The sequence below is a fragment of the Parambassis ranga genome, chromosome 4 (genome assembly GCF_900634625.1).
Source record: "Parambassis ranga chromosome 4, fParRan2.1, whole genome shotgun sequence".
In the NCBI taxonomy this organism is placed as follows: Eukaryota; Metazoa; Chordata; class Actinopteri; family Ambassidae; genus Parambassis; species Parambassis ranga.
In genome coordinates, this window is record NC_041025.1 from 9,044,339 (window position 1) to 9,070,979 (window position 26,641).

The following is a 26,641-nucleotide window of genomic DNA, read 5'->3' on the forward strand; positions in this document are numbered from 1 at the left end:
ATTTACGTTGATGACATGTTTGTAGTCTTTGAAACCAGTCAGACTCTTATGTGGACTGGACGGGCCTTTGGAGGACACCTTTGAGGTTTGGACTGTACCAACTCAAAGGGGGGGTGAGGGTTTGAAAGTAGCAAAATGACCACCGATAAAGGCTGCTTAAGTATAATCACATTGTTGCGGTTCATATGATTGCTTTGTTAAAGTATGAGAGCATAAAAAGTAACTTTACTATCCCTAAGTTATTAATAGGGATACACTTGCTCCACTTGCTCTGTTATTTGGGCGCTCAATGTTCTTGATTCATATCTTAAACAGCCACATGAGGGCAGTAGTGCCAAAGTAGTGAAGGAGTATTACACATCATCTACAGGAATCTGTGAGGTTCACTCCATTTTCACTGATAAAATACTAACACAATACTGTGTATTTCATTGAATTAAAATAACATAGTTTCTTTTTTAAAATAAAAAGCTCCTAAATTATCTTACATTCATACAAACTGGGCCATCAGATTGTTTTTAAACCTCCATCTCCATATCAATACTCACCCTCCCTGTTCCTCTTCCTGTGTTCTCCACCCCTACATTCACCTCCATCTCCATTCTTCTCAGTGTCAGCTAGTCTTCCCAGAGATGACCACAGTGGGCGTAGCAGACTTCCTACAGAGCAGGGCTTTCTCAGTGGGGTCCTTGTTTTGTGCCTTTGTTCATCATCTCTAAAAGCACCGTAGGCTTCCTTGAAGCTGTTGGCCCAATCCAGCTTGGTGGTCTTTCTCTATTGTAACACATTCTAGAAATTGTACCCTGCTGTTAAAGAGGTTTTTCTTCTGTATACCAGAAATAGTGATCTGCCTATGTCACCTAAAAACAGCCTTATAAAGTTGAGAAACAACTTTTGGATTCTCAGTAAGACCAAGGTGTTCCTTCCTTCTGTTTTTGTGGCCGTGTGAATTACGACTATATAAAATTGGAGTACATGTTCTTTTTGCCTTTATCTTGACACTCCTGATTTGAGAGGATTGTGAAGATGGTATAATCCTTCTGAGCAGACACCACGGAAAGTTTAAAAAAAAAAAAGAAGAAAAATCTCTTCCTCTCCCTCTTTCCGTCTGCTGGTCTGTCACACATACACACACAATGGTGGGGCCTCCTGGAGAGGAGAGCAGGCATGGCCCAGGAGAACGGCAAGAAACACCTGCAACAGATTAGTGCTTCTAATGCTAGGTAATAAATCCTCTCACCCTTCTCCAGCATCTCTGTCTCTACCATGCATGGATCTTATAGGCTGAGGAGCATCCACCCACAGCACAGAAAATAAACACTGAAACCTTCCATCCATGTATATACTTCCTCTTTTCTAGTTATTATCTGCTTCTGAGAAGCACTCCTAGTTCATAATCACTGTATTTCTTCTGTATCATGGAGGTTTTCCTCAGGGTTTGGCTTGTGCTCTATATCAAGATCAAACATTTTCATTGTGACTGCAAACAGGCAAGGCCAAGACCAAAGCTGAGGCTGGCTGCTTTACTGACTGCACATAAAACTTGAAAGCTGGCAGAATGATTAGCCATCAGGCTCCAACTTATTGAAGTTTGTAACGGAGGTTTGATTCTGCTTTGACACGGCACATTATTTAATCTCGGTGTCTATAGATAAAGTAAGTCTTTCAGTGTGGTTCAGTAGTAAAATCAAATGAAATGTAAAATACCTTTTCCATATAGTGTGCCCTTAGTTTTACATTTGCACACAAAGTTTGCTGATGCAGCAGACATGTCATGTTTCAGACCATAAACACTCACCTATCCATGGAAATAGTCTGGTGCCCCTCTGCCATTGTAGACCAGTTTATGTTCTTTCTTGTCCTGCCTCTTTGAGCACAAAGGACACTGCTCCACAAATCTCTGTCCAACTTCATCCATCATTTACTCTGAGCCCTGCAGAAAGGATGGCCTTGGTGCACATATTATGCACTGCGTGTTCGCTGCCTTTCATATATTCTCTGTGTATGTGATATTTATCAGCTTGAGAACAGGTGACTTAGGGAATAAAAATGTAAATCACAAGCATTGAGCGACAATGTCAGCAAGCACAAGACACAATACAGGTGTTAACCAGTGTAATAAATCATGTGATACATCTGTGGATAATTACTACTATAACCAAACATATCAACTGATCAGCAACTCATCAAATGCATTCACTAACTTCTTAAGAACTCTCAGTTTTTTGTGCAAAATAAAAAGTAAATTTACAATACAATACAATAATTCTATTCGGTGAATTTAGGTAGTAATTTGGTACTACAATATACAGTAATTAGCATTAGCTCTGGATCAGTCAGTTAAAAAACTGCACGTTGAGTGCGTAATTTGTTCAGTTTGTTTAGCAGCAGTGCATGGGTAATACTGGGTACCTGCACCATAGTTGCAACCTGCATGCCAAGCTAAGCTAATCCTGCCAACATATTTAATAACAAATAGGTTACAGAAGAGAGGTCAAACTTCTTATGTCTCCCAGGAAGAGAGTTAATTCTCAGTTCTTTTCAGTGCTTTCATGAAGGCCACTTTAGTGGTAGTCTATGCAGAAGGACTGTGCTGATTAAAACAAATATATGATACTCCATAATAATAGATACTCAAAATAAATATATTAACAATCCAATACTTAAATTCCATCCATATGTTTTATTTATCTCAAGTAGAAACCAACCATTGATCTTTGTTGTCTGAGCTGATTAATTTTGAAAAGAATGTTAATCTACTTCAATGCCAAGCTTGTGCTGACCTCTGAAAAGTTTTTACAAAACACTGAGCTATGATAACAAAAGGGGAGAGTGAGTGAGAGACAGGAGGAGGAGGGGGAACAAGAGGAAAACCTGTGAAAGGGGAGCGTCAATGTGAATAAAAACTGTGGTGTGAGAGGTGGCTGAGGTGGCCCTGTGACCCCTGACCTCCTTCCCCCAGGTCCATTCAGAACGGTACAATGGTTGACACCTGTGTCCTTTCAGTACTGCTTCTTTATTATTACTAACACCAGTCAGGGGAAGACAGAGGGAAGACAGAAAGAGGGCCAGAGGTGCTGTGAAGCAGAGTGCACCATCTCATGCCACAACCCCCCCTCCTCCTCCCACCGACTACACCACCACCAACACCACCCTCCTCTTCCCTCCGCCTCTCGCTCTTCCAAAGACAGGTGCCTTCCTATCTGTGTGTGTGTCTGCCAGTCTGTCCTCTCTAATTACTCCAGAAAACTCCAAACACATCAGCGGAAGCAGAGGATCCACAAAGAGGGATGGACGGGGTGTTTTTACATTCCTGTATCTAATGGGTCATGATTTTCCTGTTCTGTCACTATTACCACAGAGGCATCAGATTAGGTTAGAGGAAAGAAAGCTCCATTAATAGAAGAACCTACCATCCCTGAATGAAACTTATTGCATTACATGTTGGCACCCGCAGAACTAAAAAAAAAGAACAACAAAAACAAGACATGCACACGATAAAGAATGAAACAATGCATTTTCAGATTTTGTGCCTTCAGCTGTTGCAGTTTCAGTAAAAATATGGAACGTGTAAAACTTAATGACGTTCCTAGGACAATCCCTTTGTTATGTTCTTGTCATTTATCCCTCTCTTGCTGATCAGGCTGGTGGGGAGAGTCACAGGGAGCATGGGTGGCAGGCTGGGGGTTACATGAATTCTTTTTTTTTTTTTCATTGGGGGGAGAGAATGCCCAATTAACAAAGGATAAGAAGTGAACCGTAAACACCCTCAACAAGGCCCAACAAACCTACATGAACAAGTGCTCTCTCTCTCTCTCTCTCTCTCTCTCTCTTTCTCTCTCCCCTCTGCTGACCACCCCCCAACCCCCACCTGCCCTCCTTCCCCCTCTTGCTCACTCACTCTCTCTTCCTCTTCCCTCACAAAAGGAAGGCTCAGAGCTTACAAAGTGCCAATTAACACTGAATGTTTGCCCCTCGCACCTCCCTCTCTGAACTGCTGACAGCTCTGGTGTTTGGGTTAATACCAAAGGCCTGCAAAGAATTATAATTCTCCTCCTTGCCCCATCCCCCCTTCTCTCCCTCTCCTATCCTTTTATTTTGTTTCCAATGGGGTGGTTTTACAGTTCAATGCACAGTCAAAGGGTGATATAAATGACTTTCCAAAGAATTTCATTTAGGGAGAAGAGGGGCTGCATTGCATTGGGACAGCCAGGGGCAGGACTGGGGATCAGGGGGACACTGGTGAGACAGAAAGAGAGAGAAACATTACTGGCAAAAAGACAGCAACAAAATATTTGTGTTGGTGATGCTTTTGTTTCCTCCTACAAGCATTAAAACACTTACACTTCTGTCACTGAAGAAGATTTTTATATTATGACTTCGACCTTTAGGCCCCATTTGCCATTTCTTTCTTGCCATCAGCACATTGTATGCAAAAAAAATGGTGCCACTTTGCACACTCTCTTTCTCACCCACTGGAACTGCAGGACCCACTTGAGATGAAGATAGCAGCGTGGGTCATTTATCACAGGCGAGGCTGATGGCTTAGCTATGCTTGTTTTTCTCCCTTGTGAACTCCAATAAATCAGCTTACTGAATAAAGGAGCGGCCAGTGAGAAGAGGTGAGAGGGTTAAACTGGGAGAAACAGAGACCACTGCACTCTTTAAGGGAGCTTCTGCTTGTGCTCAATTCCCTGCCTAAACAGGCTCTGCCTCGACAATTTATGACTTATTGGGACCAGGTTTATAGTCTCTTCTTTCTTTACTTTGGGACGAGGTCCCCAGTTAAAGGGGGTTATTCTGAGGAATGGTGCAAAGCCTAAATTGGATTCTGCTTTTGCAAAAAAAAACCTCAGGGGTCCTTCTAGGCCAAAATTTAGTGTGGAAACAAAACATGCTTTTAAATAATGAATTTCTTTACTAATCCTTTATTTTGATTTAGATTAATTACTGGGCTTTAAGGCTTTGACACAAAGCCATCAACTTAAACCACAAAAGTTGCACTTGAACTCCAAAACTACAGCCAATTAACACATACATGATGCAGATGAGTGATAACTCCACACAGGCAGGTGGCAGTAGTCTGGAAATGGAAGAGCTGTCTCCATTTGGATGGTAAGTCATACATTTGAACAATACTAACCAGTCTTTATGCTAACTATAGGTGTTTCTGCCTTTCAAGTATGAGGCTAAGATAGATGATAGATCAGACAGACAGACAGACAGACAGATAATAAAAGGTTGCAAACTTTTCCAAACTTTGTTATTTTCAAAAAAGGAAAACACCTTCCTGTTAGGATGTCATCCGTTAGCCCTAACAAAAGAGGGTGAGTGGTACTGCTGATGTGGAACCAAGCCAGACTGACTTTATTTACATTCAAGTAAGGGGAGTTGAGCAGAGAGCTGACATGACCTGACACGGTTCATGGTTCCACCAGTGACGGCTGACTGGGCCTCTATACCTCAACCCTGGGACCCTGAGGTCAAAATTCTTTGCACTCTCTCCGGGGTGAAGGCGGCTGGTAAAACATGTGACTTCTGCTTTAAATCCTGAATTCTGGGATTTACTCAAGATAAAGGGAGTGCGAAATGGCAACTTATAAGTTGAGGTGATAGATGAAGAACTCATGTGGGAGTGAAAGCACAGTATGCATGGAATCAGATTTCCACATTTCCAGACATCTGATCGAGCTGCACTATATCATTTATATCTGAAGATTTATTTGAAAACAGGTGCTCCCTCTCTGAGTCAGATGTTACAGACGATCAACTGCCAGGCTTGATCGGTCTGTAACATCTGACTCACAGGAACTATAATTTCTGCTTGCCGAATGACAGCTCTAAAGGTCAGGGATGTGGCTGTGTCAACTGAGGGTCGTGAGAATAGCAGAAATGTGTAAGTGCCAAAAAATATATGAAGTTTGCTGTTGTTCTGTCTCAGTGAGAGGAGTCACTTTAGCCTATAAATGGGCTGCAGGTATTTCCCAGGGAGAGTTTTTACTTTCCATTCATTATAACATTCTTCTGTCTGTCCACAGTGGTGTATGCATGTCTGGAGAATGTGTGACCCCCATCAACACTGAGCAGAACAGAGCAGACCGTTTAAAAAGAGCTGCGAGACACAAATTCTGGACCAGGACATACACACTCACTGTGGAACCCGGTGAGCTGTAGCTCACCCTCACTGTCTGTAGTTTGGGATGGTGTGGAGGTAGGGGTGAATTGTAGGTCAGCCATGGAAATGCTTGCTTTATTGTCTGTCTCACAGAATGAAGGATAGAGGGAAGACTGCAGGGACGATAGGAGGTAAGGGCAGATGAGAGAGGAGGAAGGCTGGCAGCTGGGCAAAAGGGGGAAAAGGGAACCAGAAACTAGGACAGAGTGAGGAATTTCACATGTAAGCAAGGTTAAGCTGGGTTGTTTCTACATACTGATATTCAAATTAGGATTTATTGTCATTTCATATACTGTATATAAAGTGACATTTTAAAATAATAATAATAATATATTAGTATTACTATACATTAAAAATTTCATGTAATTTATCTTAATAGCTGACCCTGGAAATCTTTAGTTAGTAAACTAGCTAACAAACTTGTAGGTAACCTGTTTCGCTACAGCTCAGTTTCCCTATTTGTGAAGGAACAAGCCTGCAGTAAATGTAGATCCTAAAAGGGTCCTTCACTAGACTTAAAATACCATAAAAAGATCTTATTGATTTTGAAGATACGGTATCATAGTGATGTCAGAAAAAGCCGTGTGAATCAAACATTTGGTAAATTTAAGATTAATTTGACTGGTAGCTGGTCTTTATTGTTTCACATACGTTGCTATAATATTGTGAATTCTCTCTGCCATGACAGTCATATAGTAAAATAACTGGCCTTGTATAAGAGGTTGACACCACTCCACACACACGTCAGTCACCCTCAACTGTGATTTTCATCTTTTCCATATGGCAGAGTGAAAGACAGATTCCCGACAGCGGAATAGCTGTAAGGCACATGGCCGTCTTTAAAGCAGAGCCAAAACTCTTGACACGGTATTTGTATCAAACCGCAGATCAAAAGCAACTCTTCCAGTATGTATGTGCTCTACACTATAAGTAAAGGTCTCATGGAATTTATGCTGAGTGCACTTGACAGTTCTGAAATGCCCCACAGAATGCACTGATATGGACGCACAATGGAGCGAATGGGAGCAGATTTGTAGAAATTTCTGGGTTATCAAATAAGATGATTTCTACCAGATTTTAGGTGTCAAAGTTCTCTGTGGAAAGTGATTGATGAGCGCTCAGTAATTGTCCATTGTGAGGAGATGTCAGAAGGAGACAGCGTGTCACCTCGCAGTGAGAGTAAAGGAGCCGGCAAATGGAAGTGATTACGTCTAATATTCTCCATCTGGGAGTGATTGCCTCAGAAGACGAGTTTCAAAGAGGAGCACGGCGGGGAGAAAAGAAAGAGGCAACAGTAATTTGCACAGGATTTACAAATCTTCTGAATCAAATTTGGGAATCTTTGTGCACATCTTGTTCTATTCCCTCAAGACAATCACTCATGAAATGCACACACACACACATAAACAGCTCCAGGCAAATAACACTATTCTATTTCTGTTGCTCAAACAGTCCCACAGAATGAAGCTGTAATATTCACTGCAGCAAGCTGGATTTTCAGGCTCACACATCAATACTCAATATATCTCGCTGTCTGTCTGTGAGCAATCACAAACCACCCAAGAAATAGTTGCCAGTGTGTCAGAGTTGAGCTGGAGCCAGGTCAGAAGTGATCAAAGACTGCTGAAGAGAGAGAGAGAGGTTTATCTGGTCCCAATTACATTCAATCATGGGAAATTGGCAAAGTGCAAAGCGAGAGAGATCTTCATGATGAGAGCAGGAGACCAGATGAGCCGAGGTGGTCTGCTGATGTTTCTGACTTCACGGAAAAAATGGGAATATTAAGTAGTAAAAGAAAAAACCCAATGTTTTTCTTTTTCTTTTACTTTTTTCTTTTCTATTATCTGCTATTATTTTAGCAGATATACAAACAAATAAAATGTTCCAGCCATCTTGTTGTTAAAAACAAAACTATTAGTCCTGTTGTGGTTTATGTGAATGTGTGCTTAGTAAATCTTCCAATTTAAACTGGGACCAAAGTTGGAGTTCCACAGACTGCAGTTTGCTGAATGGCCACTTGAGTTCAGTTCCCATAGAAAACCCCATTTTTAAAAAGCTTAGCTGTGCACCAGAAATAGGACCCGCCGCTTGGTCACCGTTGGATTATTCAGGAGTTAGGCAGACTCAGGCAGGGGTCCCGATGGCAACAGCTGGAGCTCCACATTGACATTCAAAACCTGTGAGTGGCGTAACAAATAGTTAAATCCTAACCAAACAGTGACTGAAAATCTAATTCCATCTCCTGGATTGGGATGAATCACAGTGGCACATGATGTGCATATTTGATGGAGAAGTATAAATCAAGCTAAAAGGGGAAATTAAAATCCTGATAACTCCTTCAATCCCTCCACCAAAGGGGCCATAATAAGTGAGATCAGGACTTTAAAGCTATTAGGGATCCAAGATTTAAATTGTTGATAATATGTGAGACAATGTAATGGTAAGTTAAGGAAACTTTAAAAGATGATCCAGCTCAAACAAAAGCTTTTCTTTGTATACAAAGGAGGTGAACAGACTTCATTTCCCCACCTAATGAATGCTGATAAAGAGAGAGGAGATAACCAAGCAGGCATAACAAAAGGGATTTCTCTTTTACTGAGGCTTTCTCTCTGATTCGTCAAGTGGCTCAGTCTCTTCTGTGATTGGTTGGAAGATCTCAACAAAGAATGCCAACAAAAAAGTGACCCTCCACTGAGCACCTCCCCTCCCTTCAGTCCCTCCACCAACACCCCCCTCACCTCATCCACCCCCCTTCCTTCCACCTCTCCCCTCTCTCTCTCTCTCTCTCTCTCTCTCATTCTCTCCCAGTTGCCTCACGGCTTGCTATGACCCATCTTGCACCTCCCGAAGCCCACAACAGACGCTTGGTGTGTGAAGAAGGTCAGGAGTTCAGGCTTGGCTGAGGCTCCATTCCTCCCTCTGCACAGAGGAGGCCTGCCCTGCGGGTTTATAATTATCTGCCGTTGGCATTCAGCACAGGTTCAAGCACAGTGCAAGTGCTGGCACCAGCGTGGGGGGATGCGCTTGGCTACACACTTGGTGATTAGTTGTCCCTAATTGTCAGTTCCTTGTTCCTTTTTACCTTTCTCTCTCCCCGTCTCTCTTCCTCTCAACAGTTACAACATCTTTACATAAAACTCAGTGCTCCGTGTTTTGTCCCCAAAATGCACTGGGCTGTGCTGGCATTCTGCTTCAGTGTTCTTCGGATTAGTCTTGCAACATTTTATAATTTCCCTCAAAAACAAACAAACAAACAGCTAAGGTGTTCTCTGTGGTGTCAGGACATGGAGTTCCTGCTCACACATTCATACATACATTAACTCTGATTTGAGTGTTTGGCAATGGCGTGCGGAGAATAAGCAGCGCTGGCCTGTCAATGCACTGCTGACTGACAGACACAGGTAAATTCAAAGAGCCCAAATGCCTTCGTTCCCGCTTCAGTGTGGATGATAATGGATGTTGTTTTTTTTGTGACATTGCTTTTCATGATGAATGCATAAGTGACTAATTCAAGGTTATCCACAGAGCTGATGACACATTGGAGACTAACGTTCTGTAAGCCTCGCTGATGGCACACCGTTAAATCCTTTCAAGACAAAAGCGCAGGTATCTGAGCGTGCACAGGCTCCACAGATGGTCTGTGTAGGCCACAGTCACTAGCATGAGAAACCCAGGTGTTGTATCCTTTTGTTTATGTCTTTTTATTCTTTCTGCACTCACCTTGAACTTGTAGTATTTCACTAAGCAGGAAGTTGAGTTTTGCTAACTTTAACGTCCTCCTGCACTTTGAATTTGTTTTCAACACAAATCCTTCTCTTTTCAGTGCTGTATACATACTTCATTTAATTCAATACAGATTTTCTCTCCAGTTTTTGTGGAGTCAGTTCCACTCAAAGGTGAATGTATGCTTTCCATCAGGCATTTATATTGGCACTGACAGACAGTGTGATAAATGACACTGGATAAATCCATTCTTCAATGCCTTCAGAGATGTCTCCGCGCCATTAGTCACTCACACTAGAGATCTCTGCAAGAGTCCATCATTGCTGCTCTGAGAAACACATCTGCAGACCTTGAGACAGACCCTGAAATGGGCTGACAACTGAACCAATACTGTTGGGGGCTGTGTGTGTGGGGGGGGGGGGGGGAGGAACAGCAGTCAGACAGATGTGCGGCCTGGATGGCTGCCAGGCAGCGCCCCGTCATCCTACAGCAGACCCTTCATCTCAATGTGACTGAGGGAGAAAGAGAGAGGAAGAAGGAGGGAGAGATGTGGAAAACAGCAAGGAGCAGGAGGAGGAAAGGGGGGGGCATGGATGGATTTTGTATAAAGGCTATTCCTCCATCTGAGAACATCCTCCACAAAGTTCTTGGCATCATTACGCCGTGACTGCACACCTACAGTTCAGTCTGCAGTGCCAGCTGATGTTAAGAAGAAAAAACAAATTGAAGTTGAAATAATTTATTGTGCAAACACCTCGCCGAATGCAGCACCTTGAATGCCCTATTATTCTTTGACATTTTAGTGGAAAGTAGAACTGGTCCTTTGAGCCTTCTAAAAATCTATATTTAACACATGCACAGATGGTTGGAATAAAAATCCACATTTGCCCCTCTTCCCTTCTGTTTTTTTTAGTGCAAGGAAGAAGTTGAGATTTTTGCCAATTTCCAAGAGCTGTGTGAGATGAGACATGGACTTCTGACAGGTGTTTGTTTGACTATCAAACAGAGCCACGGAGGCCTGCAGATGGCAGGCAGATTGCATTCCAGACAGGGGCTTCAGTCTGGGCCTGAGCAGAGGGGGAGAGCCCATCTCTGCTCTTCAATGGTTCTCCTGGGGGATGGATTCACAAACCTCTCGTCTGCATGACTGTCTTGATCATGGCCTTCACCGCTTCATGAGGCGTCTGTAGTCTGCCTACTCTGAAGCAACACAAGCTCTGTTTTTCATGACAGAGATGAGCTCAATGTGGTGTTTGCTTTATGTGTGCTGTGATTTTTGAACAAGTTTGAACAGGAGAATCTTATTTGAATGAGATAAAAGACACACAATATTAATGATAATGTGCTTGATAGTGTTGCGCTTCTGGCTTACCTCAGCCGGTTTGTGATGTGACTGGAGACAGTGTTTAATGACAGCCACATACAGGTTAGGATTCAATGTACACAGTTTACAGTATTTAAGAGCCAGCAAAGGGCAATGGTAAAATTCATTACTGTTTACACACTGACTTCCGGATTCAACTTTGACCTTCTGTATCCACCATACTCATATAGCCAATTAGACTGAACTTTACACTTATTCATTGAGAAACAGCAGGCACAATATGCAAAAAAAGCCTTTGACATCTCTACACAAATATGAGAAGAGTAGTGAGTAGGCTGCTCAGGATCTGTGGCAACCCTGTCATGAACTGGAAAATTATCAATGGAGACTTTTTATATAATATATTATAATATTTATATAATTTAGCAATTAAATATTCAGTCAAAGATTAAATGGAACCATCCATCCTGGTGCTGTTGAAACAAACACCAACTAGTGGACAGATTCAAACAGACACTGGACTTTTTTTTAACATTTCACCTCTCACTGAAAAGCTTTCTTAAATTCAGTTCATAGTTTTCATTTGAAGCCAGCTGTAGGTGGTCCCCCCCAAAACTCACATGACTGTAGTGTAAGAGTGTGTTATGCACTATGACATTGCCACAAAGAATTTGGAGATCCAAAACAGGAAATTGCTGGCAAAGACGGCCTCTAGCGCTTTTGAAAACAGCAGTGACAGCGCTAGAAATGCAGGACGGCCTTGGTATGGGCTCCATTCCTGTGTCCAGCTGTGTGCTTCAAGGACAGCAACACATATCACTCAAACAAACAGTGATGGCCATCCAAGACAGAACATTATTTATTTTACTTGTTAAAAATATACATGAGCAATACTAATCAATAGTTTCAGGGTCAGATATTCGGGTGTATGTTAAAGATCTTGTTTTTAGTCAATTAGTGAATTTCCCATCTGGTTCGTTGGCTGGCTGGTGGCCTTGTTAGCTGGCTAACTGACAGACTTGCTGGAGAAATTAAATGAGAGTGGGAGGAAGGTATGAATAGCTGGCAAGGTGAACTTTGGTGAGTCAACACACGCCGGTCACTGCCAGAAAAGGTCCATGTGGTGTGGTGCTAATGGAGAGGCAAGGAAACCTGTTGGTGTGCTCTGCTTATTGCCAATACATTTATTTCACAAATCCTGAGTGGGCTCTTATTAGGTTGTCATGTGCACAGTTTCAAGTCTTGTCAGTGGGAAGTGTCAGGCAGGGAGCACAATAGTGTGAAAAAATACTAAAGAAGGACAAGAGGCCTGGACTGGGAGCCGTTCCTGTAGACTGGCCCCACAGAACACAGCCAATGTCAACAAAAGCCAGGCCACAGCTCACAGCGCCTGCCCACTCATACATCACCTGTTTGGGTCTCATTACATAACCTCTGCAGAGAACAACTGGTCACTGTGGTTCTGTTACTTCTTCAGGTTTTTATTCTACAGTTGGAGCAGGGCAGCTGTAGCTGTGTTCACTTCTGTGCAAGTACAGGTCAAGGACAGATTCCCCAAAAGGAAAAGGAGGGTTCCAACTGTTAATATTATTTTTGAAGAATGGAGAGATTTTTAAAGGAATTCATGACCATCTGCACTTTGAAGAAAAAAGTCCACACAACATGTACCAGATGTGCTTTTAGGCTCCACGGCCAATTCTCCATCAGCAGCCGGCGCTCTCCTTCCCCCAAGGGTAGTAGGCCGGCAGCATGCATAATGCCTGAGCTGTTTCATGCAACAGGTAGCCTGGGTTTCCACATTCCCCCACAGGTTTGTAGGGAATAAAGTAATTCTGCAGATTTCTCACTGTGAACAAACCCACAGAGGAGAAGAGAGTCTGTTCACCCCACTGTTCCATTGTGACCACCTCCTTGCTGCTCTTTACAGTAACAATGACCTGCAGATGAATACACCGCCTCCCGGCCCAGCCCCCACCATCTCCTGACCCCAACCAGCGGTGAGGGGTGAAGACACAAGGTTATTTTCGTAACCCTGATTGCAAGACAAATAGAACTCCCAGGGAAAGGATCCGGGGGCCAAATTTGTCATTTAATTCTAAAAAGATTGCCAAGGAGGGTACGCTGTCTGGAATGTTTGACTCCCATCTCTCCAAAAGTTGGGGAGGAGGGGGGTCAGACGCTAGTCAAGCAGAACCAACGATTTTTACTGGGAGGCTTCTCTCTTTAAGTCAGACAACTTCAATCAAAGTTCCTGAGAATTGTTCCTCCCATAAACATGGAACGTTTTCATTGTACTTTCACTCTGACAGAAACCACATGACACGGGTAATTGTTAAATGCCAATAAAATAGCCCACATGCTAATACTGGCCTGACATTATGACAACAGAATGTGACCACATGCTGTAAACTGACTGAAACAAGGGACTCCTGCCTCTCATCTGTAACACTGAGACTCTATCCAGTGATAGAAATCAAACCTCAAGTGTTCTGGTTTATGCTGTGTCCTGGTAGTTGAACTTCACCCAGTCTGAAGCTGCTTAAGTCTTAAGTAAAAAAGAATTCAAGGTGAGGAAAGCCCCTCAAACAAACACAAACTCCGAACAAAGGAGGGATGGAAGAATCTGTGCTGAAAGAATGTGGCTCCTCTTTCAACTGCTGGTATGCTCGCGGCACCTCCTGTCAGGAGAAGAAAAATCCCAGGAAGAAAAAACTGAAGAAATGCAAAACAATGCCAACCTCCTGCTGCTGCTGATTGATTGATTAGGACTTGTCACAGTGTTTTTTCAAACTGCTGAACACACTGAAAGTGTGAACTTAAACCTCTGGGTTCATTCATATGATGACCTTTTACACTTTCATTTATGAAATTATTTTTAATTGTGGAAGTTTATCATTAAAAACATGGCCTTCACAAAGAAATATGTGATTCACTGGAAAAACTTCATAAAACTTCATATAATCCCTCATATCCACTTTTAATGTCCATGATAATGATGTCAGCCTCGGTGTTTACTGTTCACTTGCCTACAAAAGAATCAGAGTTGTATTAAGTTACAAACATTTTCTACTACTGCTGCATTTCTACTTCAGTTCACCCCATGAAAGCATGTATTTATATACAGAAATTAGTGCGTATACACAGTATTTTCTACTGTCACAATAAATGTCACAAAGTAGTCACTGAAAAACACAGTTACCTAAACAGTGCAAGGCAGCGTGATGGTTAGGTGGTGACTTCAGTCTATTAAAAGGCTGAATGAATAATGTTTGACTAACACTAAAACAAAGATGGATCAAATTTGGAGTCACAGAAGTTATCGACAAAGGAGCAAAAGGGGAAGAAATCAGTGTCTATAGTCACAACACAACAATGTATTTATACAGTATCTTTCTTACAAGCTATCATAGTTGAGGATATTTGACCAGAGCAGAGTAACAAAAATAGACAGTCTTGAGTTGTTTTGTTGAACTTCTAACACAGTAGCTGCTGGAGAAGTTTTTATTGTTGCCAAATCAACCACAACTTAAATGTCAAGGTAATGGTAATAGTAATTTCTGGCTATACGATTAGGGCGAAAGACAGGGTTACATAGTTCTTGATCGACATAAGAATACAGAAAGCAACATCCTGTTGTCAGTGATAGAAATGTCTGTCTTAAATAGTGTGCTTGTTAAAGACAGACAGGCAGCTTGCATTAAAAATAACTGCAGCAAATTACTGCTGTTTGCCATGCTCCATGTTTAGATCCCTGGAAGTTGTGCGCTAAAATAATAACTATTCCACAAATGATTACAAATAAAACTTCTCTCAGCTTTGTTTGAACACAAGCAAATCTGAACACTATTTTCAAATTCCTTCATGAAGAAAAGAAAATCCCATCTGTGTCCCACACAAAGCCACTTGTTGGCTTGTTTGTACTCTCTTGTTTTGTTTTCCCCTCCTCAAACTGCAAGTCTTTAGTCAGAGCTTTGCTTTGACAGGTGAAGATCAACTGGAGTCATCGCTATTGGCAACCATGTGGGACTGGGGAAAGGTGGCCACGGGGTCAGCAGCAGCAGAGTTATCCTATACCTATGCAACAACACACCCGGCTGGGGCAGAGTTCACCACATGCCTTTATCCAAACTGCAAATTTCAGATTTTACTCCAAAGGCAACAACAAGAGAAATGTTCATATTCATCAGTAACCACGTGGATTCCCCTCTGCTGTCAACCCAGAAATGATAAATGGCGTCAATACATGAACCTGTGTTTACCAACCGTCCTGCATCCTGCATCCTGTTTTCTGATGAATGGTCAGAGAGAAGCCGTTCTTATTATTGACTTCCGCTGCAGACACTTAAAACGGTAAAACAGCGGTTGGAGCGATTAAGCAGCAATCACATTTGTAATTATGATAATGTCAATTGAGCTTGTCAAGGATGAATAATTTCAGGGGAGACAGTAAAATATACCTAACAAGGCTTTTCTCAGTGGTAAACACAGAGCTTTTAAAACTGTAATTAGCCCTTTAATGTCTAACACATGGCTTACAAGCCATCCATGGGCCCTACTTCCCTGCTCTCAACCACTTTCCCCTTCTCTCTGTAGGACACACTTTTCACATAGCGGGAAATCTAACCACACGAATAGGAAGCCATAGGCAGTATTTTGGCAATTGTGGGACAAATTGTTATTTTCCTGTGCTTTAAATAGACACACAGAAAATGCAAAGTAACTTTTTACTGGGTTGTACCTTTAACTGCATGCAATAAATGTAATGGGACATATTTTTCAGACTGTTTTGGACTTTTTTTTTGTCTATCAGCAAGTCAAAACACATGTTGAAATTCTTCACTGTACTTCCTCTGGTAGGAAACTGACAAATGCACCACCACCAATGCACCCAAGCGCAGTCTCTCCCACAACTGCCCCTAATGGATCCTCTCTGTACACCCACCCAAAGTGTTCAAGAATTCCCCCTTTGAGAGACAGACGCAGATAATTGGTCACAGATTTTTGTTGGCAGGTCACAAAGGGACCTCCTATTCACCCCTGCACAGCTGTCTATTTTCCATTCTCCCATCTCTGTTCCCTGCTAGTTCCGTCCCCTCCAACAATTTCCCCCACCATGACCACCACCATCAGGCAAAAGCTGAATCGCTGCTCATCTCCAGAACACAGGCCCTTTCACCACCACAAAAAAGCCATCGGCACACATGCCTCCCATGACCCTGACCTGGAGAGTGCCTCTCTGGTCTGCTCACGCCTCAAGGGTTCAGTAACATCTCAGGGACCTTTAAATCTGTTCTCTTTGATAGAGAAAAAAAACTCCCATTAATTAGGGATCGACATGTTTAATTGATGCACATGATGCATGAATGATTTTTTTAATGCCTGGAGGAGAATGGTATATCAAAAGTTTTTTTTTTTTTTTTTAAATATGATTTCCAAACCTAAGATGGCTGATCCATGTAGCAACAGCATGCAAAAATATTCACTTTAACAATTTTATACTTTTTCCTGATGTGTTGTAAAACTACAAATATGTGAATAAAATCACATCTCATGTGTACAGCCATGCTTTGGGAAGCCACAGAAAATATAAATGTGTTCATGCAGGAAACAGGGAAAAGCAGAGCAACACGTTGCACCCTCAGCTTCCTGTACTTTCTCCCTATTCTCCTCGGCATAATGGATTGCATGTGCGGAGCTGCTGTTGTCCTGAATACTAAGAAGACTAAAACAGATACAGGACAGGGAAAAAAGAGGCACAAATAAGAAATTACACGGTGGTGAAAGAAGAGAAAAGGAGAAAAGAAGAAGAGAGAGCGCTTAGTTCGGGGGGGAGGAGGGAGAATAGGGTGATTACAATTCCAGTCACAACTAGCACAGCAGTTTGTGCAGCGATCCTAGATTTCTTGAGCAACCTCACAAAGCTGTTCCCAAGAGGCTCATGGGAAGGCAGAGGTCAACAACCCCTTTCCTGACTCACCACATGTTAAAGGAATTCAGCAGTGCATTGTGGGATATGACACCGGTAACCCCCGCAACTGAGTTTCCAAATTACTAACACATACACTCTCAAATCTGGCTGCCAATTCAGTGTTAGTGGAAAAATGACAAATGTTGATGCAAAATGGGAATGTGTAATGTCACACTAGTTAGAACATGTAGACACAACAAGGAAACATATACATAACTGTTTTTATAAATATAATTATCTGAACAAAATAAGGCATCTAGTCATGACTCATTATTTTAATCTCATAGATAACCTGCAACAATCTCACTAATGACAAAACAGTATTAATATTTAACTAAATTCTTTATCTCAGAGCTATTGTTGCTATTTGTTTACCATATCTAGAGAGTAAGGACTATTGCAGAAGACAACAAAGATAAGACAGACAAATAAGATTGTTTTTCTGGAGGAGCAAATGTTTGTAATTCAGTTTAACATTAATTAATCACATTCTTTTCTTCTTCTCTCTTCTCTTCTCTTCTCTTCTCTTCTCTTTCTCTCTTCTCTTCTCTTCTCTTCTCTTCTTATAGTTGTTTTATAAACATAAAACTTATGGGAAATTAAAATAGGGCGATAAAGAATGCCAACTGAGCTGTGTATTTTCTTACAGTCTGACACAGAATATTGCTATTAGTCACTGTTAGATGTGTTCTTGGGAAAGTCTCTGTTCACGTTCTGTAGTTTGAAGTTGAACTGAATACAATCTAGTGAGTAATTAGAAATAATGTGTGAAAATAAACATGTTCTGAGTGCTGATGGAAGGATTATGAGTTTATAATCCATGTCCTGATAATTGTGGTAACAAATGTGCTAGAAAAAAAGTGCCTTTCTAAACATCGTGTAAAGCCAGAATATGTGCGTCCATATATGCTTTTATAGAGCAGTTTCTTGCGTTACTGTGGGGTCTGAAGCTGTGTTAGAGAGGGAGCAAATGACGGAGCTGATGGACATCTGTCAGCCAGCCAACTGAAGAACAAACAAACCTGCAAAACTCTGGCATAAAGATGTGAAGAAAGAGGAGCATAAACAGCACTCTGATCACTTTGTAATGCATTTATTTTGCATTAGTGGACAAGAAAAAAAGGGAATGGTTTATGAGACAGACATAACACGTGGATCCAGCCTGTCTGCCATTGCCTCACCATCTCTGACATCCACAGGCTGAGTCCCTGTGAGCCCAGAGGGACTATTTGGAGCCACAACAGGCCTGAGGGAAGGCCCGGCCACAGGTGTCCAGCAGCTGCTATATACACAAACACACATAGCCTTCACTAATGCACATTCCCTGAACATAATCTGTTACACACATACACACACATGTCATCAAACTGTATTAGTGCATGCCAACATAATTGACATGGAGGTACATGTGAGAGCATGGCAGCAGCATGCACACATGCAAGACTTACAATATTAAATAAGGAAACATGTTTTTTTAATATAAATAAACAGTCAAACACAGATACTCAGCCAAATGATGCATACTGTACACACACTCTTACCGAAGGCAATTATTTTAAATATTCTGCCCACATCTGGTCTGCACACACCTCATGCAAAGTCTGCATGTCACTGAAACCTAGAAAAGATAAAAACTAAGAAGAAAAAAAAAACGACTTCCTCGTGGCACAATGCTATAAACATGCAAACATATGCAAACATGGCGCACGAGCGGGATCAACTACTGTCCTTGCACAATCACACACACACACTTGATGGTGAAAGGAAAATGGAAAAGAAAGCACACCTCTGTCATTAAAGTGTACGACACTGTATGCTCATGTGCAGCCATTCTCACCCACACAGATTCCTGTGAGGAAACTCCAATGCTGCTGTCCATCTCACAGCTGTAATGCTAGACACACACCCGGAGGAGGGAAAACCCGCAACTTTACGGTTTCACTGCTGGACTCGACTGATTGATGGCGAAATGACAAGCCCTCATGTGCAGGATTTTATGTTTAAACCAGAAACAGATCATTTCTACGCTCATTTCATTATATAGACATATTTCTATTTAGTAAGTACAACACATACAGTGTTTTTCAAATGTAATTATGAAGGAATATAGTGGTTTATTGTGACATTCCTTTTTCCATCAACCATAAGCAGAATTCACTCTCTTAAGTAATCAAAGAACAGCAACCTTGAGTAAATATGGTGAAAGCTCTCTAACTTTCCAAGCAGGCCTACCCTGTAAGCAAGATGAACAACGACGGCAATTTATCCTGGATTCCAGAGCAATGAGGCAACAAATTAAAACAGGCATTAGTGGTGAATCTGAGCTCTCTCAGGGAGTAACAAGACACATGACTGACAGAAACGTTATGCAAACCCTCCCACAATTGTCCCTTTCATTGGTCCCAGGACGCAGACTTGTTGCTTTCCAAACCTGTGACTCAACGCAAGGGGAGAACGATGACAAGGTGGGTGGGATTCATTAAAAAAAGAATCCTTACTTACAGTAACTCCATACAAAACAACTAAAAATTCACATGGCGCCACTTCCAACCACCTCTGCATGTTTGCCTATTAGCGTCCAAGAATGTCATGTGTCACGCCACTAAACAGAATCAGCACTAAAACCTGATGATCCTGGTTTGCTTGCAACTAGGCCTTTGTGACTGACATCCTGCGCCAAAAAAAAGATGGTCATACTTGCTTTACCTCTATCAGCAGACTGTCTGCTCGCATGCATTGGCATGCAGGGAACTATGTCTTCAGGATGTTCTGATGATGTAGAACAGGGCAAAACAACAGAGCAGGACCCTGGGGGGGCTGCCAGCTGGGTTCATGCGATTCTCCTCACAGGTGAGGCCCTGGGACTATGTTGTTTGTGGAGGTTGTAGAGATAGAGTGTAGTTGTACCTGCATCCTATACACGCAACACTTTATTGTCCCAGTCCGTTCATGCCACAATTCACAGCTGCCGTACAGACAAGACACTGCCCTTAATTTCCTGTGAGAGAGGCCTGTATGAGGTAGAGTACGGCAGGAAGATGAAGCAGGGCGAGAGAATGGTCTGAGGTGGTTGCATAACCTTGAGAGTGAATCAGTGATAATCAGAAAAACTTTTTTCTGTTTATCTCTTCCTTTGTTTTGGATATTCTGACCGAGTTAGGATGATGGATTTAGGGTGTGTGGATGTTGCCAGTGATTTTGACTCTACAAGCAGAGAGCAAATAAATGTGCTGCACAATCTGATTGGGAGATTCAGTAATGCTGATGCATGAAAGTGAGGTGGGTGGTTATTTGTCAATACTGCAGGCCTTGTCTTGCCCTGTTCAGATGTTATATTGTATATCTTTCATCGCGACTGCGCTGGAGGCCAAGTGAGCAGCGAGCATTTGTGGGAGCCTGTTGGAAATGAGTGTTGTGCTCCTTTAAGGTTTGTATTTGTCTTTCAGGAGACATGGATGGGGGAGGGAGTGAAGGATTGATGAGAAAGAGGTGGCGGTGGTGGTGGTGGGTGGAATAGGGGGGGGTTGCTGCTCTAAAATCTGACAAATTGCTGAAAATTGCCTTCACACAGTCATTCCTGTTTGGACACACTTGGCACATCTGGTTGTGATCTGGCAACAAAAGTGCCGTGGCGAAGTGCTCAGCTCTCAGAGTGGTGCCACATATTATTCCCACTCTTCTCCGCCTCCTCCTGTCTTCTGGTTTGCCCTGCAAACACAGTGATGATCACCACCCCCTCACCTCTCTCACTCTCCCTCTCTCTCTTTCTCTCTCTGTGGGGCAGTATAGGAGCTGTAAGGGTTGTGTAGTGATGCTTGGCTGTTGTCCCGTCAGAGCATTCCTGAGCACCTCTCTGACTTTAAGGGTATCAGTGGGTTGTAATTGAGGCTGTGAAGATGAATGCAGCGCTGTGATGCTGCAAGCGGCGCACATTTTTTTCAAAGGGAAAAGCTGCTCACAATCTGGCAAATTTAAACACAGCCAATAAAAAAATTAAAAGAGATAAATTATCTGAGTTTGGCACAATGTAGCACACATGCCGACACACACAAACACACACAATGATTAGTAGTTCAAAAACATGACAATCTGTGGAGATCTTTTTTTTTTGCGGGTGCATCATAAATCCTCTTATTGTTTCATTGTAGTCTTTACTAATCTCTGCTGGGAGTGTTTTCCATGTTAGCATTACTTGTTATGTCTCCATGGAAAAAAAAATAAGAACTACTCCACTGATGAAGTGATGCCAAGCATAACCAAAGAGCAATATCTGACTTGTAGTTGTCTTTTTTTCGTTAAAATAAATCAAACGTAAGCTGAACTGATTGAAAGTTCTCACTCCTTTGTAACATTTGTGTCAAACAAACATGCAGTGTATTGTGAAGTAGAGGAGAGGTCATGGGTAAATACTTGCAGCATTGTCAGTCCTGCAGCTGTGTAGTTGGGAGAGGAAAACTGAGTGCACAGCTGCAGACTGAGGCCTCTACTTCTCAAATTGCTTCTTCCTCAGTTTCCTGCCCTTTTTTTACAGACCAGGCCCTTATTAGACCCACCCCCACCTTAATAATCCATGATGTCACCTCAGCATCACTTTTTTGTTTTCTTGATTTTTTTTTCATTCCCACTGCTGGTTCCCCCGATTGTTTGTTAAACATTAACAGGTGTCAGAGAAGCAGGAGCAGGATGAGGAGACATGAATCTGAGGTTCTTCTCTCCATCTATATCTGTCCAAATAGTGCTATCACCACATCTGCTTCAGTTTTTACTTCCCCTGGTTTGTTTGTCCATCTGTATTTGTGTCCTTCCCCCCCTCCTCCTCCTCCTCCTCACCCCATTTCAGTGGAGGGAGGCTGAGGAATGATCAGTCAGGCTTTGATGCCGCTGGCCCCTGCCCTGGCTTTCCACAGCACATGAGCCCAGGCAATTACAAAAGCGCTCCTAGCTGCCTGCTATTACTCTGTAATGCTCCTGTCTGGAGCAAGAGGAAGAAGAAGAGGAGGACAAGGAGAAGTGAGATGAAGAGTGAGAAAAGGGATGATAAGGATGGAGTAAAGGAAAAATCGAAGTGGGGAAAAGGAAATGCATCACAACCTGTGTAATATTTTGTTGCAGTACACCTTTCACTCAAACATATAAAGACTGAAGTGTGCTGTAGATGTCTGGATGCTGCAGCACACATGTGGCAGAAAGGAAGTATTTGTGTATGAGGAGGGGTGGGGTTGCAGGTGGGGGTGAGCAGGAAAGATGATGGCCCCTTTATCCCCAGTAATCATTAGACAAGACTGCAGAGGAAGTCAGAAATCAGCACACCATATGATCCATACTTCCTGTCTTCCCAGAACGTAGGATTTGTGCTTTTTAAAACTAGTCACGATATGTGTAGCCCACAGCTGGTTAAAGCCTGTCTGTCTGTGCACCATCTATTAGAAATAAATCATGTGGATCATTTGTTTGGAGGGGGACAATAACTGTATGCTGCACCCTGAGTGGTGTCTGCCAAGAACAATACACAGAGCGCTAGAAAAACAGCTAAAAAAGCGAACTTTGTATTCTATTTATATGGTACGAAAGGTAAAGAGAAAACAAGGTGTTTTACTTTTGTATATTTAGTATAGTGTCGTATATTTTACCACATTCTTTGTGGCAGATTCATGGCTTAATTCAAACATGCTTTTTATAAATGAAGTCTCTATAGGGGCCCACTGGAGGGGGTGGGATTCACTTCTCTGTACAGATCTTGAGTTTTGGACCTGCAGAAAGTAGTCCTCAAGAACATCAACAACATCAACCACATCATACTGTTAAAATCATGACCACTGTGCCCCCCTCTTCATCTCAGGGATGAGGCAGTAATCTGAGGGTGCAATCAGATTATATTCACATTCCTGGATAGGACAATGTTGTCCATCAGACAGTGATGACTTGATTTTTCAATCTTTTGAAACACAATTCTCTTTCTATAATAGGCCACAAACTTATCAATCAGACCTCATATCTGGAAACACCAAGAATGCCTAAAGAGGAGAAAAAACAATTGCTTCTTCATTCCACTTTCCATCACTGAACAACATTTCAATGCAACCAATTTGTAAAATAACATTCAATATATTCAATTTGACCATGATGCAAGATTTCTGCTCTTCATCCCAGCTTGACATTTGGCAGCCTGACACATCTGATTTGTTTAAATTCCTGCTGAAAGAGTTTGTCCTTTCACCCCGGTTCATCACTCTCATTGAGCTTTTACTCAAGCCAGGTTGGCACCATGTTGTGTAACAAGTAAGGCAAAAGTTACCACAATGAAACACAACACTTACAACATAAATCTGTCACATATGGCAAATCAAATTCAGTTGTGTTCCCTAAATGATGGCTTGTGTAGAAGCCAACGTGCCTGATCAAAGGCTTTATCCCATTACATTTTCCAAATCAGTTTCAAAAGAGGACACAGATTTGAAACAATGGAATAGCTGTTGTAAGTCCAGCCACCCCGCCCTGCTGGCACTATCACACTCCACCTCACACCTGCTGCATGCCGTGAGAGGAGGGAACAACTGGAGGCACGGACAATGTGTGCGTTTGGAAGAGAGAGAGGCACAACTGGGCACGCAAGCTCTTGTATGAATGTGTGTGTTTACGTGAGCATGGACATATAAGAATGCATCAGGGCTTGGGCACAAGGCATGGCCTCAGCTCGATTTAACCCTCTGCTGAATGCCACTGCGACGCCAGTCAGACTTTGTGTGGCCGCATACCTCCACCGAAGAAGATATGGAAAAAATCTGTGGAGCAGTAAGTCTTGGAGATTACATGGCTCCTCTTGGTTCTGGCCTCAATAATGCCTCAAATCCAACATCACCATGTCATTGCAATTTGAGGCTTTTGTCTGTAGAAAAAAAAAGTGAATCTCCATTCCATCTCACGTCATTGGTCACTGACACTCAGCATGTATGTGTGGGTCTGAGAAAGAGCTGGTGTGTGTAGAAGAGGGGATTACATGTAGAAATAGCAATGGATCAACTAAAACACAACATTGGCTTGATTTTTTAATTGCTACAGTGAATAGCCGGTGCAGCTGTCTGTGTGAACAGCTGCTTGCCTAAAAAGATCGGGCTGAGGAGACTCTGAGAGGGAGGAAAAGAACAACGCGGCAAAGAATCATATGCAGACTCTGAGGCATTTTGCAATTTCACAACTCTGAAAAATGCATGCAGGATTAAGAATCTTTTTTTTATTATTGGAAATTCACATCTGTTTCAAGGCATATTTCCCAGGGATCTTGCAAAGATGCATTTTCTATGCTGTCTGTGCTGAGCAGACACAGCATGGTGTATTAGTACATAAAGTAAACTAAAGCAGACAGTGTTTTTTTTCTTCTTTCAGCTTTGTTAATGTGGAATTTGTGAGTTTACAAGTTGCGATTTACAACTGTGGCAGGACCAGGGGGTCTGAAAGATTTGATGGGGCAGTCTGTATGGATTTCCTGCGCAATATTTGTCAGACTTGAATTAAGTACTGTTGTTTTGCTCACTCCCTCTGTCTGCCTGAGCCTGAGGCCTATAGTGGCTGACTACTCCACATCTATAAATCACCAGGAACGCACGCTTGTATCCCGGAGCAAGCACGCTGAGTCAGTCTGGCAAGGTTAATCACATTCACATCTCCTCGGCCTGTTTGCAGCAGCCAACTGATAACCAAACACACATTACAGGGCATGATCCCTCTTGTTTGTGAATTCTGCTCATATCATGTTTGAAGAATGACGCCACATGAAAGAGCTGGATGTAGGTGAAGCTGCGTTTTGGTGAAGTGAGGAACAAAAATAAAGATTCAGTGTGAAAGAGCGGAGATAGATGTTGTGGGTGGGGCTGGGATAGCAGTGGATGAGGACTGACAATAAGGGACAGAAGTATTCATGCTGCACACATGCTCAGCTTACACTGGGGCCAATGGTCGGCTGCACTCATATCCTTCGGTCTGCTGTGTTTGATGGACTTTGGAGAATATGGGAAGCTTTCCAAGTCTGACACATGGCTTGAAGCCTATGAATATCTCTGAATAAGCTAGTATAAGTGTAATATCACTGGGTGTGTGTGTGCAAGTGTCCGGCATGTGATTGTGCTTTAATCTTTTTTTGTTCCGTTCAGTCCTTTTACTTTTTTTTTCTCTCTCTTCTCAGAAGTGCCCTACCCAGATATGTAGGAATTAGGCTGCATCGCTCACTACCATCCCGGCCTAATCAAAGTGCCAATTCTTGAAACAGACAGCTGTTGTCATGTGCCTTGATTCCAGTGGCTATCTGTCCCTGAAGCTGCCCGGGTTCTTAGTCGACCAGCTGAGGTTGTAGGGAAACGAGGGTTAAACTCCAGTCAGAGCAGTGCTCCAGTTCACAACACAGCATATAGCCACACACATTCATCCAAGGTAAGCGTTTTTTTTGTCTTCTTCTCCCTCAGATTAATCAATGAAACTGCTAATCAAGATATCAACAACATGTATAGTTTGTTAAAATGAACTACTGTAGTACAACTGATGACTGAGTGGGAGTGTCAGTGTCTAACACTCATAAACACAGCAGGTGATTTTGGGTTGTGTCTCACATATGCATGAACTTATATAACCATATATGGGTTGGCTCATCCACAGAGTCAATGTAAGAAACATCTGCTGAAAAGAACAAAAAAACAGACATATCCATTTCTCAGCACTTCACACTAACATTTCCCCAACAGAACTGCGATCAGAGCATGAAGCAATGAGTAAATCAAGCTTTTTCTGTTTCTCTGCCTTTCACTGAAACAGAGGAAACAGTCTCTGAATGCTGCCTTCGCTAAAAGGTTTTATTTAGTTTCTCCTCAGCTATTGTCTATCCATCTATTCCTGGTTCAGGGCAGTTGTCTGGGAGGGTCGGGGCAGGAACAATACCAACTGTTGCAGACTAAAAGCTTTAACATGAATGCAGTTTGAGCTTCAGATGGAAGAGGCCTGAAAGCATGAGGCATTTTAAAAATAAGATTTGAAAAGGAGTTAAGACAAATCCGTCTGTGGCCTGTTTTCCATTCCTATATGATGTGAAAATCAAATATTACAGCCCTGTTCCAGTGCACGTGTCACAGTATTTGATTTTCACATCGTATATTGATGGAAAATGGAATCAATAGTCAAAGCCATCTTTAACTTTGACCACTGTGTCTGGACTCACCTGCTGCCTGACAAATGAGCAGAAGACACACATTGCTGTCAAGTATTTCTGACAGCTCCAACAACGCAACAAAGACCCTAATGTAACATGAAAGAGATGAAAGTGGGAGAAGAGGTGTCCTCCAACACCTGCTTCCATTGGTGGGCCTCTGTGGAATGACTAGGGTGTCTATAACTGCTGTTTTATAACCCCAAAATGATTTCCTGTAGTCACAAACTAGCAAATTACTGTCTTCTCTTTTTTTTAGGT

The 26,641-nt window shown here is 42.3% G+C and overlaps 1 protein-coding gene across 1 annotated transcript in view; it reads left to right on the forward strand.

Annotated features, from left to right (window-relative positions):
- The window catches only part of LOC114434129 (mast cell protease 1A-like), a 63,715-nt gene that overhangs the window by 16,117 nt on the left and 20,957 nt on the right, over positions 1–26,641 (forward strand). The gene's annotated exons all lie outside the window — the stretch shown is intronic.